Here is a 16339-nt window from a genome sequence, read left to right as displayed (position 1 = left end):
GTTGGCAGCTGCAGTGGCTAATGATTTAATCCATGTGGAGGCTGATGGCAAGAGTCAAACTTCATTTCACAGGAGAAATGGAGAAACTGATGTTGAACTATGCTCTAAAGGTGAGAGGTTGTTCCTTAGCCCCAAGGGGAAGGTTAGCACTGCACGGACACACTCTGCAAAGAAAAAGAACATGGCACAAATGAAGAATCAAAAGAAATCCAGGTTATTGGAGTGTGTGGATTGAGGGGAAAAGACACAAATTTGGGCTAGCCAGGCAAGTCCTGCCCAAGAGTTATAGGGGGCTGTGCAGTCCAGGTTAGTAATCTTAAACTTAATGAACAGACATTGATAGCCTTTAAATTGTAGCATGATGAAATTTGGACTTTTTTTTGGCCTTTTTTTAGGGCTACACCTGAGGCATGTGGAGGTTCCCAGGCTAGAGGTTGAATTGGAGCTGCAGTTGCCGGCCTATGCCACAGTCACAGCAGTGCAGGATCTGGGCCTAGTCTTCAACATATACCACAGTTCACAGCAACAGAGGATCCTTAATCCACTGAATGGAGCCAGGGTTGGAACTTGCATCCTCATGTGTGCTGGTGAGGTTCGTTAACAATGTACCATGATGGGAACTCCGAATTTGGACTTTTAAAGTACATTATTTTCTCTAATGTATGGAGCCTGGTTATGGGGAGACAAATAGGGAGACAGTTTCGGACTGATTGGTGGGGCAGTGACAGTGGGTCAGATGGATGTATGGCAGAAGATAGAGAAAACAGTGAACACATCTGAGATGTTTGAAGGTAGAGCATTTGGTTATGTGGATGAGGAATAGTCAGGTATCAAGGATGACCTCACGTGTCCTCTAGGAACAACTAGATATGAAATAACAGAAGAGAAGGTAAGGGGGTTGATGATCAGAGGCGCTAATTAGTTGATCAGCTGTCATGAAACAGCCAACTTGAAATGTTCACTAAGAAGTTGAACATTTGTATCTGGAGCTCAGAAGCAACTTTTGAAGCCAACTGTAAATTTAGGAGAACCTAGCATAAGAAAATCAGATGAGGGAAGGAGACCACCAAGGGAGAAAGTGGATAATGAAAAACAAAGATGGTTCAGCATTCATCCCTGGGGAGATGTGGCATTTAAATTCGAGTGGAGGAGAATCTGCTAGAGAAGTGGGTGAAAAAGCAGGAGTGTTATCACAGATGCTAAGAATTAAGAAGACAATTGTACTGAATGTCAATGAGAGGTCAAACACCTTGTAAGTTTTCCATTAGCTTTTAGCAACTAGGTAGGCCTGAGGAAGCTCATTTTCACTGGAGAGGTGGGATCAAAAGTGAGATTGTTGTAAACTGAGCCAGAAGAGATGAGTGGGGACAATGGCTATAGCCCTGACAACTCCCTCTCTCTCCCATATGTGCTTGTGAATATAAGAGAGGGGCTGCAGCTCCCAGTGAATGTGGGATTCAGAGGTGCAGAGGGGGTGTTTCTAAAAATCAGGGAGACTAATTCTTGCTTAAATGATATTATGATGGTTGTTAGAAGTTATTTCAGAGGAATAGAGTCCATAGCGTAGGAATATTTTTCTGATTAAGATAAACCTGAAAGAATAAGTGCTCACTTGATCACTGAATTTGTATGAATTATGTAATATAGTATTTAGTTGTTAAATGAAATGTCTTTGCTTTAGAGGAACTAGAGCTTGGAACCTACCAAAAACATAATTTGAACTGATGCATCTCTTATTCCAGGACTGTTTAGCTTTAATGAATATTTCATGGTAAAATTTTCTTACCTGTTTCTTCAAGATTGATCTAACTTCCTAATATTCAGTGTGTAGATAGGTGGCTTTTCTTTGGAAATGTAAGTTTTATTTGGATTAGAGAAACAGAGCAAAAAAAAAAAAAAAAAAGGAATTCACATAATTCCAAGTAAAATATCTATTCATTTTCCTTGAATATGGGTGTCAGGTCTAATTGTTAAAAATGAAACAATATGGCTCATTGCAGATGAATTATGAAATCCATTTAAGAGCATGTTAAAATAGTGTCAAGGAGGTGATAAGGAGCTGGAGTTTTAATATTTCAAAGAGAAGACATTTGAACCATTCCAAAGAATATAATTATAAGAAAGAATAAAAGGGAAAAAGAAAGGAAAAGAAAACAAAGAAAGGCAAGGTTATTTTTAGAAAATGTATCTCAGTGTCTTTGGAGAAGAAGTTTTTCCTTTATTTTGGTTAATCAGCTTATGAATAATGTAGAAATGTTCTTATTTGGCTCTAAAATATCCTTAGTTCAAAGCCCAAGTTTTAGGATCTGAGTCAGACAGAAGTGATTTTGCAATAAAATCTTTCCTGGGCATTACCTGTATCAATCTATTTTCCTAGAACCGCAGAATTTTAGAGCTGGTAGGGACCTTGAAAATCATATTGTCTCTCAGGAGTTCTCCTCTTCATTTGGAATAAAAAATCAAAAGAAAAAAATAATTAAAAGTAAGGGGTATTGAGAGAGATTTTTCCTTCAAATAAATCTGCTTCATAGACTCTTTAAATCCTTGCAGAATTATCTGCAAATCTTCAGGAAGAGACTTGGCATAAATAAGGTTGTCTCAAGTTAATTGTCTCTTCCCTGTATTTTAGAGAAGCTTATGACACCTAATTTGGAGAATAACAAAGATAAAATTCAAGATTTGATTTTGTGGCTGCACATTCAAAACATTTTAAAGCATGCAAGGTGTGCAATGGTGTGTAAATGAGAATGGGTGCCAATCTTAAGAAGTAACAAAAATCAAAGCAACAAGATAAATTAATTCTATGAGTTCTTGAGTTGACCAGCAGGTGGGGGCCCAGATTGCTGTCAAAGAGCTTATGATTAGAATAGAAAAAGGACCTTAAAAATCATCTAAAATTCTTTTTTTACACCATTTTTTAATTTTTTCTGAAAAAATAAAAATAAATAAAATGTGCTTTCTTAGAAAAATAAAAACAAACAAAAAATCATCTAAAATTCTCATATAATATTCAGTTCCTGTGGAAAAAATACTGGAAATAAGCTCACTTGATCATAAGGACATATGATCGGAACTATAATAAAGACATTGATTACAAGTTACCAATAGTGCTCCCAGTTTTAGAGAAATGCAAAATTACATAGTTCACTTCTTACCAAACTCTAATTATCAAACTAACTTTGCGTGCTCCTCACCAAAGTAGAGCTAATGGCACATAGCCCTTGTGAATGTTTCCTTTTTGATTTATAGGTTCTAACATTTCAGCTCTTATTTTTATATGTATTTTTATGATGAACACTGAATATCTCCCCACATGACCAATTATATTTTAAAAGCACTGAAATACTTTTATATATCTTTGCTTGCTTTCTGTGATTAATCACTCTTTTAACAAAGAAGTCTGAATAGACTTCTGTCAAATTAATTTAAAAAGTTATAGATGTTGGGATTTTTATTAATATAAAAGGTAAAACATTTTCAATACTAACTTATGAAACTAACAACTAATCATAGTTCATTTTTTCAGTCCCAGGAGAGTTAAATTATTACTATGCCAGTGAAAAATTTTGCAGTTTTTTTCCCTACTGTCCTTTTAGAACTTACAGCTTACAAAACAGTGAAAATGATATGTTGTTTGTGACATTAACTCTACTTAATTTGGAACCCTAGAATAATTTTATTTTCTTCCATTAAATCTTTAATGCATTTTCAGCATAAAATTTAAATATATTAATATGTCAGATATTGATTTTATGTTAACACGTTAAGGCTATCTAAATCACATTGATACTTTTGGTGGATCTGAAAACCAGTTGATCTCTATTATCTACTCAATATTATGATTTTAAGTTTATTTGTTGATTGAGGACGAATTATGTCCTTCGGGTTCATTCTATTATGATAATCAGGTTTCTAATACTGTGAAAAAGACTTAGGAAGACATGCTGTATTCCTGAATAAATGGTAAAAGCGCATATTCTTTTTCATTTTTGACATTACTTAAATTCTGGCGGTCTCTTAGGTAGTGAGAAAGTTTTAGCAAAGGAAAGCAGTACTTAATTAATGCTGGAAAATGCCAATGGAAGACTGATTTTATATTTTGTTGGTCTTACGCTTTCTGGCATAAGATGGATGAGAAAAAATAGAATGTTAGGATCCCAGTCAGCTTCTGACAGATTGCTGTGCTAAGAGAAAATTTGCCATTGAGCCCATTTCAAAGAATACAGAGCAAGTTTTCAGTAATGCTTTTATAACTACAAAGTTTTTTTAGGAAAAGACAAGGGTTCCTTCCAGAAAGGAAAGGGTGGATGCTTTCTGAGGAAACTTTTTCTTTATGGATCCCATAGTGCTTGTCCTATTTTCCTTACGACATGCTTCCTGGCAAAGGGTGGGAAGGAGATAAGAGGGAAGAGGAGAAAAAGGAACTAGGAAGAAGAAACCAAAACAGCAAGATGTTGAGCTAGTGAGAAAAACTAGCTCTTCTCTCTTGAGACTGCGTAGTCAGATTTATAGTATCTATTTCAGTCTTAGCTAGAGATTTACTGACAGATCTTTACCAAATCAAATCATTTAATTCTATAAACCTTTTATTTTGTTCTTGGTAAAATATTATTGTTAGCATTTATGAATTGCAATGAGGATTTGCAAAGCCATGAATATTTCATGAAGATCTTGAGATATTTGGATCTAAGTATGTCTTCTCAAACATGGCCAACTCTCAAATGCCACTTGGTGGGTTTTGTGTGGAGAACTTAGTTCTAGACTGATAATCCCCCTGTCACATAATTTATTTCTGAGTTGTCTCCATTCACAAGTTAGTCAGTGTGTAGTTAAGGAAAGCAATCTAATTTAATTTTAGTCTGGGCAGTAAACTCATGCAATGAAGGTTGAGATATTGGGGTGGCGGGGGGAAGTGGTGGAGGAGGAACTGCTTTGGAGTTCCATTTAGTCATCAATCTAACACTTTATTGAGCATCTGCTGTGTGCTAGGTACTGGCTTAGGTTTTGAGAATTAAAAATATAAATCACAGAGGAAGCCTGGTGTGGTTACAAGATAAGACTTTGGAGTTAAGACTTCGAGAAATTGAATTCTAGATTTGGGCTACTAGTCAGTAGTAATCTCTTTTACCTGTTTTCTTCTCTGTAAAATGAAGATATTACCTATATCACAGGGTTGTTTTGAAAATGAACTGAGAAAAGCATTTTGAGTGGTATCTGGCACGTAGCTATGTATTCAGTATAAGTTAGCTGTGAAGGTCAAGTCTCTGTCCTTCAAGACAGTCATCCATGGGGAATTTGGGTAAATAACCAATGGCTACAACACAGTGTGGTAAGTGGTGTCACCCAGACCTGCAGGGGCCATTCAGAAGGCTCAGGAGACACACTGAAATCAGACTGGAGGGTTGATACAAATTGAAAGAGGATGTCAACACCAGGTTTTGAAGGGAAATGCATGCTAAGCTAAGGGCCTATATTCTAGTCTGAAAAAATATTGGTACAACATTTACAGGCTTCTTAGTTTCGAACTCAGGTGATCTTTGTCGGATAAACTAATTAGGATTTTCAACCTGTGACCCCTTTCTTAAGAGGTGAAAGAACTTAATTTTACATCTTTAACTTTTGACCTTTTTTAGCCCATCAAAGATTTGGTTTAATTCTTAGGGATCCTTTCATCTTATTGAAATTTTAAAAATTAGTTTTATGTTTAATCTATTTTTATCAACCTTCATTAGCCACATTTCTCAACTGATTCTTTGCATTTTATTCCTATTTTCAAAATGTAATCTCTCTCTTTAGAGGATTTGGGAATTTCTTGGCCCGCAGAACATATGTTTCTTTGTCTCACATTATCCTTTCAGTCTGGAATATTATCATGGAGGAGAAAGCAGTGATTGGGACAGGTAGTTTCAGGGCAGCAATACAGTATGGAGAGAACTCAGTATGTGGAGAAGCCCTCCTCCCTAACTCTGTGACCTTGAGCTGAGTAATTAATCATGCTAAGTCTCATTTTAAAAACTTAAAAAAATATAGATGTCACATGGAATAATGACTAAGAAAACAGCCAGCACACCAAAGGTTCTGAACAATCTAAGCTGGATCTAGTCTGTGCTCATGAATAGAAGCCCCTTGCAGTTTGCAGTGTCTTCCTTGCCCAAGAGGAAGCTGGCCTCCCATCACCAATGACCAAATCTTAGCACAACACTGACACACAGTAGGCCACCGGTACATAATACAGAAGTTAAAGAGTGAGGCATCCAGGTGTTTCCACTGTGGCGCAGCAGAAACAAATCTGACTAGCATCCATGAGGATGCAGGTTTGATCACTGGCCTCGCTCAGTGGGTTAAAGATCCAGTGTTGCCATGAGCTGTGGTGTAGGCTGGCAGCTATAGCTTCAATTCGACCCCTGGCCTGGGAAGTTCCATATGCTGTGGGTGTGGCCCTACAAAGAGAAAAAATAAATAAATAAAACCAGTTTTTGTCTTCTCAACAGGTGGCAGAGATACCTGAAGGGCATACTGGGTGTGGTGTAGTTTGCTTACTCCTAGATCAGCTGCTGCCTGGTGGTCAAGTGGTATCACTTTTTTGTCTCCGGTTAAGACATCATGCATTTGGTACCACATAGTAGATGTGACTCATGGAGCCTGAAAGCCAATTCAAAAGACATCTTCCACTCATCATCTTCTTACAATTCTGTTTCTACAAAAAATCGGATGAATCTTTTCTTGAACGCTTTCTACAGAGAAACACAGGATAGGGTTCTATAACATTCACTAGAATACCTGCTTTGAGGATAAACAGAAACAAATGGATTGAATTCATTTTCCATCAGGGCTAAATTTAGCAGAATTCTTTCTCTCCATTCCCTTCTCTCAATGTGAAATTAGGCAAGTTACCTGTGGTTGGGATCAATAGAATCAAATTTAGTATGAAGATGGATCACCTCACCTACATAATGTAGATAAAAGAGGAAATTTTGTTGTCTCTATTTTCATCCATGCTAAGAACAAAAATTAAGAACATATAAAGCCTGCTGTGGTTGATATCCATTTGTCAGGCTTTTGACTTAATAATCTGGAGAGACTTGAATGTCAGGATAGGAAATGCTCTGTCAAATCTTAGTCTAAGTTCCACACAATGGGCTGCTTCTATAAGAAGAGCTTCCTGAATCATAAAGGACATTTTAAAGTCGAACAAAATTACCATTATAATCAAATTCAGCTACCCTCAGGGTAAGTCTTCATTCAAGTTCCCAGGATGATTCCCTACTCGTGTTTTCACCATTTTGAAGGTAGGTTTTAAAGCAGGTTAAAGTGATCATTCATTCATTCATTCATTTTCATTCAGCAACTATTTGGTGAGTGCTTATTACATGCCAGGTATTTTCTAGGGATAATGGGGCAAACAAAACATAGCAAGTCTCTGCCTCATGTTCTTACTAAGGGTGATTCCACACTTTACTCTGACCCAGTATTCCTGCCTGAATTCTGTAGTTTACATAATCAGAAGGGCGATATTATGGGTAAATAAGGGTGAAATGGAGCTAAAAGCCTTCAAATTAGTAGTTAATCTTCAAAGTTCTAAAAGACTCTAATTATCTACTCATAGATGAGTTGCCACATATAGTTGAGATTTTCCTCAAACCAAATTCCAGGGGCTTGATGGTTGTTTGAAATTGGTCTCAATTGCCCTATGCCTGGAAAACAAAGAATTGACAATCCCATTTCTTGGTTAAAGATTACCACATTTTTTTTCTTTTTTACCCGATAAAATTTCTAGCAAAATTTTCAGTAGAACTCATGAAATGATCAAGGTGCCTACCTTTAATTTTTTTTTTTTTTGCAAAAAATGTAACAAGTGAAGCTTACATTATCATAGTTAAAATTAGGGGAGCTACGACAGGGCACTGTTGGCCATTATAGGTCTTTTTAAAGAGAAACTGAAAATGCGAAGACTGCTGATACAAATAATAACAAGCATTTCACCCAGTACTGCTAGGGGTTTATTTGAATTTTGTCAATTGTAATGTTGCTGTAGCTGTAACAAAAATAATATCGTTTTTTTAAATCATTAGACCAAAGCTTAAAAGGGTCTTATGCGACTTCTTATTGCCAAAAAACTTAGATCCTATCTTGGACTATTGATTCCCAAAACTTTGCAAACCTTCTAATGAATGCTGTATGGATATGTATTCAGGTAGCAAGTGTACTTCCATAGGTATCATTCTCTTAGAATGACTCAGTGTATCTCCAAGTAGGCAAGCATCTCCTTAAAATCTCCAGGTTTGAAACTGACCACCCTCTTTTGTCTGTTTATACTTTTCATTTGTTTTGTTTTGTTTTGTTTTTGTTTTTTGTTTTTTTTTTTTTTTGCTCTACTGCTTTTCTGCATCCTCTGATAAAGTAGGATATTTCAATATCTACTTACTTCACCTTTTCCAAGTTTGCTTTTAAAGTTAGTGAGAGTCATTCGCTGAATGATATGGGTGCTTGTAATCAATTGATTCCTCCCACTCTTTTTCTGTATTTATCATCTTTTCTTACCAGTAGACTCAAAGGCAGAATTCTGCATTCTAATAGTGTCACATAACACCACAAGGTCAAATGGATGAGAAATTTGTCTTCACTGAAACATGGAATGGGAAAGTTGGTTATTGAAAATATTCCAGGCAAAATGATAGAATCAGTACATGAAAAATAGCAATGAAAAATGGATGACAGAATATAGTAAATACATTGTTCCTTCTTTTAAACTCCCTTTCTTTTCTTGGTCTCTATATAGGGGCATTTCTCAAGATTTGCTTCTGGATTTTCTGTGCATTTCCAAATATACTTCTGCTAGAATTCTGATCTACTCTTCCAGCTTTAATTGTTACCTCTGTGAAGACTGAACAACTATGAGTGCCCACTAAGCACGTGCTGGTGACTCTGCCTGCCCTTGGAGTCTTCTCTGCCCTGCTTTGTGCCAGGAGAGGCCAACTGCCATAGGCTGCATCACTCAGGCTCCTTGGTCTGGCTTCTGGTTATATTTACACAAAGGAAGGATGGACAGAAAGTGCTTTGGAGTCATTATTTACCTCCCCTCCTCACGGCTGAACCTCAATTCTGGCTTCAGCTCTTGATGACCGGCACCTCCTTGACCAGCAGCTCTCACTGAGCTCAGGTAACGTGACTTCCTCGTCTTGCTCCTTTGTATCTAGAGTTGACAGCTGTTTCCTTCTGAGGTCCATTTATGCGATTCTCTATTTCTTCTGAGTACTTTCATCCTGCCTACACTTTGCATCTTGGCAGAGGTAGCTTCTCATTGAGTACCAGGAATCATGATTAATGTTAGAGAGTCAGTGATGAACAAAACAGGTACCATTTTTGTCTTTGTGGAGTTTAACACTGTAGTCTGTGGGCCTTGTCAATAAACTAGTAAACAAACTCAAAATGAAAACAACGACAACTGTTTATAGTAAAATTTATGGTGGTATAAAAAGCAGATAGACGTGGGATGTGGAAGATGAGCAAATTTAGACACGGAAACATAGTCCTGTGGGGGTAAGAAATGAGATAAGACATCAGTGATTAGAAGTAAGCTAGCCATTTGAAAGACAGGAGAAAAAAATCAGCAAATGCAAAAAGACTGAGGCAGAAAGTAGTTAGTGATACTTAAATCTACATCTGAATAGTACATATTTAAAATCTCTTTTTACATCTGAAATTGTTAATACATATTTATATATTAAAGGCTTATATAGTACTTGCCAAGTGCCAGACACTGTTCTAAGTGCTTTGTATTATCTCATTTAATCTTCATTACTATCTTAAAAATAAAAGCTATTTTCTCCACTTTATAAATGCACAAACTGTGGCACAGAGAAGTTATGTCCTATTGTCATCTCAGACTTGGCAGGTCCAGGACAAATTTTATTATTTCTAATTTTGTCAGTCTCTTTTATATCAATGGGATTCTCATTATTTTAATCCCACGGGGTAGAAACTTTGATACTGTACTTTTTTCTCCTTTTCTCTCATTCTCTTTATCAGGCATGAACCTATCTCTGATATGTATCGCTGTCTTTCCATTCTCACCACCAATGCCCTAATGTAAGCCCATTTTCTTCCTGGATCACTGGACTACTACAGCATCCTCTGACTGTACCCCCTGCCTCAGAAGGAGAGAGTCTGAAGAAGATACTAGATTATCTCCTCCTAGAAAACCAATTCATCATGTTAGTCCCCCTTTAAAAAAATGCTTAAATCCTCCCAATTCTAACCCAAAGGACCCATCTTTAGTGTGTTTTGCAGCCTAACTTATTCTCTTTATTCTTGATCCCCTGTTTTTTTTCAACTCCAGTCTTCTGTACCTGATTTTCTGATTTCTCTGCTCTTTTCTGCACATAATGGAAACAGAAATTCCATGTGTACCATTGTCCCCAAGTATAAATTAGGTGAACATGTTAGTTGTGGGGGGAAAACGTGTCGGTTTAGGAATCTATTAATACTGGGTTCAGTTAATATATATTGCAAAAATATTACACATGTGAGACTGAGAACATGTTTACAAAAATGAGAATTGACTCCCTCTTCCCGCATCCACCATGCTGATTACATAACAAGATAGTATGTTTTAATTGTTCTGTGTGTGTGTGTGTGTAGTCAGCAGTGCTTTCACTAACTTGAGTGTTGTATTTAACTATGAGGAATATATTTAAGGAAATTAAATCCATTCATTTAATATAGTATATTTATTGAGCCATTATTATATGAAATCCTGTTTTAAGGGCCACAGGGAATAAGACAATAGGCTTTTTCCCCTAAAGGAATGTAGAAACATAAGAGTTCAAAATGAAGCTTATAAAAGTTCCCCTGGAGGATGTTGGTGAATAGTGGGAAGAGGTAGTAGGGGAACCCAGGCACCAGGTAGATAGAAACCACTCATTAAGTGATCTGGTACTTGGAATCACCACTCTGTAATGGAGTTTGAATTCCTTTCTCTGGCTCAGTGCTTAATCTTCACTTATACCCTTTAGCATTACGAAACTGCCAATATTTCTCCCAAATTAAGGATTGAGAAATCAATGTTTTTAAAACGTGCATAGTAACCAGTCTCCTAGGGTATTTACTCACGTTCAGAATCACTTCTATTTCAATCAATGCAAAAGGTCTGGATTTATTGTTCTGCCTCAAGAGCTGGTCCCTTTTCCCCAACATGCCCTTTTCTTGTGTCTGCGTAACTCAGTCTAGAATAATATCTAGGAGTTCTCGTCTGTGGTGGCTTTCGTCATTCTCTGCACCTCAGGATAGTCAGGGGACAGGAGTAGGACTTCAGTCTTTCATATCCTTTAGAATTTTTTTGGTGGCCATGTGCACCCTGATTTCAGTTCTTCTTTGAGGTCTCTCCATTAATATAGGTTGTATACGTGCCTCTTAGTTTTTCCTCATTGTCTTAATAACTACAAGAACACACACACACATACACAGTCATTCCCAAACACCAGTATCAAACAATACAGTTTAATCCATGGGGTCCCAAGATTTTTATTTTGTTTCGTTTCATTTCATTTCATTTCATTCTATTTTGCTTTTTAGGGCTGCACCTGCAGTGTATGGAATTTCCCAGGCTAGGGTTCAAGTCAGCTGCTGGCCTACACCATAGCCACAGCAACTTGGGATCCTAGATGTGTCCTGCTGGCCTACACCACAGCTCGTGGCAACGCAGGATTCTTAACCCACTGACCAAGCCAGGATGGAACTTGAGTCCTCATGGATACCAGTCGTGTTCATTACCACTGAGCCACAACAGAACTGCAGGGGTCCCAAGTTTAAATGAGTGCTGATTCCACCCAGGAAACCCAAGTGAGTGGGGGCACACAGTGTCACAGGGAGAGACACTGTGACAATCTCTACTTGTCTCTGTCTTTTTGCTACTACATGGGAATAAGAGCCTTCATATTGCCACATAATTTGGATTATGTCTAGAGGAGCTAGAAAGCCATATTTTAAAAATAAAAATAAATAAATTTTAAGTATTGGGATGGTTAATTTTATATCAACTTGACTGGGTCAAGGCATGTCCAGACACACCCAGACAATCTGGGTGTGTCTGGGAGGGTGTTTTTGGATGAGATGAACATTTAAATAAGAGGACTGCACAAAGCAGATTGCCCCCCCATAACATGTGTAGGGCCTGTCCCATCAACTAAGTACCAGAAGAGAACAAAAATACTGAGTCAGAGGGAATTCTTCCTGCCTGATGGGTTGAACTGGGACATTGATGTTTTCAAGCCTTTGGATTCAAACTGATAAACTGGCTCTTCTTGTGTCTCAAGCCTGCTGGATTTAAAATTGGAAATTATATCATCAGCATTCCTGGTTCTCAGACCTTTAAACTTGGATTGGAAGTACACCATGGGCTCTTAAGGGTCTCCAGTTTGTTTCCATAGTTATGAGATCAGTCAATTCCAATCTCTTTCTTCCTGCCCACCTTCCTCCTTTTTCCCTTCCTGCCACCTCCCCCCCTCCCCAGAACCTATTAGTTCTGTTTCAAAATAAAACAAGGGTATGAGGTCCTTCATGATGTGCCTGAAGGCCAGTGCCATCATTTCATATACTTTATAGTCAATCTGTAGGAGAATGGGTAAACACTTTCTTGGCTGCTCCATACTTTTCAAAGTTCATTACATCCCACAATGAATATCTGATTTCACGTTAGAATGGTGTTAATGCCTCTTTTTCATCGCCCTCTTCCCTTTAATGATCTTTCTAGATCTTTCTAGGGCCTTCTGGCAATAAGAACCACCCCATTACTGGACCATATACTTGTCAGTGAGTGTTCTCTTAGTGATGTAAAACCCATATAAAGCTTATTGGCACTAGTAAATTCTTAGACCAGAGGCCTCTTTATTATTAGTCCCAATTAGAGAAGGTATTAGGGAAGCTGGGGATGGAGTTTCATTATTCCAGTGAGGTAAATGAAAGACCTTATTTTTATATAAACCAAACTAGATACAGTAAAAGGGTTGTTGATCTTAAGGTAGTTTTCTTAAAAAAACTATACTTATTTCAATAATGATTCTTCCAGTTATTCAAAGACTATTTTTGAAAATTCTGAATCCTTTTTTGGAATTGCCATCTAAAACAATTCCACAAGGAAATTTTCTACAATGTAAATTTGTTACTCTTTGTTTTTGACTAAAACACAACTAGCCAAATGAAAATATTTACCTTGTCAAATAACTCTTGGTTAAAAGTTGAATTTAAACAGACCCTTCAAGAAAAAAAAATTGACTATCACTAACATTACATATAAGATGAGTTTCCAATTTTTTTTAAACAATGGTCATATTACTGGAATGAATGCATGTATGCAAAGATGATTGAACTGCTCTGAAGAAGTCACATAGTGTGGTTTTGGTGTATTTATTTAGAACACGGTCTTTTATCTCAAAGCAGGGATTGCAAACTCATTGAGAGATTTAGGTTGGGAATAAGACAGCAGGAAATGTGGTGAGTTTAAGAATGAGGCACTGTCAAGAGCAGGGAGCTCTTGACTCAGCAACACCAGATGTTGTCAGGGAGGCTCTGAGCTCCGTGTTGCCAAACTGCTGATATTTCAACATCTGTGCAGAATGCAGGGAGTCTGGCGATGTGGGGGTGACTGGTATCATTGGTGGGCATGTTTCAGCCATGCGGTAGCCAGATTAATAGGGGAGGAAGGAGAGATCTTGGGGCAGATTGTGAATTTGAATTTACTTGTGAGAGGAAGAAAATAAATTGGGATATTAGCAAGGTCTAGTGGGTTTTCTTTAAGGTGGGTATAAGTGGGAAGGAAGGACTCTGAGGGGAGGATACAAGTAATGTGGTGGAGAGACAACAGTGAAAATGTGGAGATTAGGACTGAGGAAGAGGGAACCAGAAAAATTGGAAAGGATTAACCAAGGATCCAGGAAGAAGGGAAGGTCCTGGAAATGAGGAAGGTAATCTCATCCTTTGAAAAAGAGATTTTTTTTGAGGGAGAGTGAGATGAGCAATTATTTGGATAAAAATAGAAAACACACTTATCAAATTTATGCATGCTACTAATCAATCTGTGAGGAGTAGCTAATGTGATGGATAATAGAGTTAAGATTCAAGAAGTTGTGTTGGAATGTAGAAATAATGAATTGAAACAAAATGAAGTTTAGTGGTAATGAATGCAAAGCTTTCCCTGTACTGAAATAAATCATTTAAAGTACAGAATGGAGAATAAATGACTTCATACCATTACATGTGGAAAATATTAGCATTTTACTTAATAAAAAGCTTAACATATTAATAATACCAGAAGGGTAACAGGAATGCGTTAAAGCTAATGCAAAACTAAGTTTAATGAACTGGGGGTGTATAGGGTCTAGCTCAGGAAGGCTGTAATTATTGACACTTGAAATGTCTAAGATTAGCCCGAGGGAGCAGTCCATAATTGGGGCACTAATTAAATGACTATGATATATTCTTATAGTGGAATACTCTGTAGTTATGAAAAAGAATAAGGAGACTGTGTTCTATTTGGGAAAGCTTTTCAGAATATATTGTTAAGTAAAAGATGAAAGTACATGATAGTCTATGTATGAAACGTAGTAAAAAGGATTATATAATCATCTTCATTTTTACTCACATATAAAATTCCAAAATGATGATAAAAGAATTTAAAAATCTGGTTACCTGTAGCAGACTGAGTAGGAATAGAGTGGACAGTGATGGGATAGAAATAAGGTTTCTCAATGCACCCTTTTAAATTTACTTTTATGTTTGTCATGTGAATGTATTATCAAATTGAAAAAATATTTTTAAAAGTGAGACTGGTGAAGGGGGTGATTGAAGTTTACAATGGAGAAGAAGAGATCCAGGAAGATTATAAAATTACATTCTTCCTAATGATAAGCTTTGTACTTCATTTATGTGTTTATAGTATCTTCAATCACTAATACTTGTCAGCTAGAAGGCTATCAATTAAATATTTGCTGATCAATGAATGAATACATGAATGATATGACATGAGATATCTCTCCTCAAAATATACAGATAATGCTTGTGTCAAAGAGGAGTTAACCCTGTTTTAGTTATATGTGATTAAATTAGAATGAATTAATGAAAGTTGATGGGAAGAGAAAAAAATGATTTGTTTTTTTTTTCTTTTCTTTTTAAGGCCACACCCATGGCATATGAAAGTTCCCAGGCTAGGGGTGGAATAGAAGCCGCAGCTTCTGGCTTACACCACAGCCACAACTCAGTATCCAAGCCACATCTGTGACTTACACCACAGCTCACGGCAATGTTGGATTTTTAACCCACTGAGTGAGGCCGGGAATTGAATCCGCATCCTCATGCATACTAGCCATGTCACTGAACCACAAGGGCTGCTGGCCTACACCACACCACTGCAACATGGGATCTGAGCCTCGTCTGTGACCTACACCACAGCTCACTGCAATGCTGGAATCTAACCCACTGAGTGAGGCCAGGGATTGAATCCACATCCTTGTGGATACTAGTCAGGATGGTTAACCACTGAGCCATGAAGGGAACTCCCTAAACAAGCATTGAGAGACTATTCCATAGCAGGTACTGGAATTATCAAGTGGAATAAGACACTCCTTAAGCTTTCAAGAGGTTACCAGTTTAGAATCAGGGTGTCAGGCTCACGCATAGTTATGTTGCAGGAATGGGAACCGCCCCCCACCCCCAACCTTCCAGGGCCTGAGAATGGGCTCTTGTCCAACACTCAGAAATGAAATGAATTGTCTCAGGAGACACATATACTGACAAAGCAAAAGACTTTATTGGGAAGGGATGCCCTGGTGGAGAGCAGCAGGGTAAGAGAACCCAGGAGGACTGCTCTGCCACATGGCTCACAGTCTCCAGTTTTATGGGAATGGGGTCAGTTTCTGGGTTGTCTTTGGCCAGTTGTCTTGCTCGGCTCAAACTTGGTCTGACTCAGGATCCTTCCTGGTGGTGAGGGCATCTTTCAGCCAAGATGGGTACCAGCACCAAGGACCCTGGGAGGTTGGTTGGCTCCTCTCTCCTATTGGCTACTCCTGAATCCTCCCCGTTAGTCTTTATGGCAGGACCATGCTCCTTATCAGGGTCTTCTCTTGTGAGACAGCTCATGCCAGTGGCTATTATCATGCATGGCCAAGGTGGGCAGTTTCAATCAATGGTCCCCTAACAGTTATATTATAACAAAATGGGCACAAGGCTAGAGACAGAGGAAATTTGGAGAGTGCTGAACAAACCTGAGATGAAGGCTTAGTGGTCATAATTCGCTTCCTGGAGAATGGCATGCCTAAGCTCCATCTTAAAGAAGGGGAAGGAAATG

Source organism: Sus scrofa, chromosome 1 (genome assembly GCF_000003025.6).
Source record: "Sus scrofa isolate TJ Tabasco breed Duroc chromosome 1, Sscrofa11.1, whole genome shotgun sequence".
In the NCBI taxonomy this organism is placed as follows: domain Eukaryota; kingdom Metazoa; phylum Chordata; class Mammalia; order Artiodactyla; family Suidae; genus Sus; species Sus scrofa.
Note: the sequence above shows the minus strand (reverse complement) of the source record.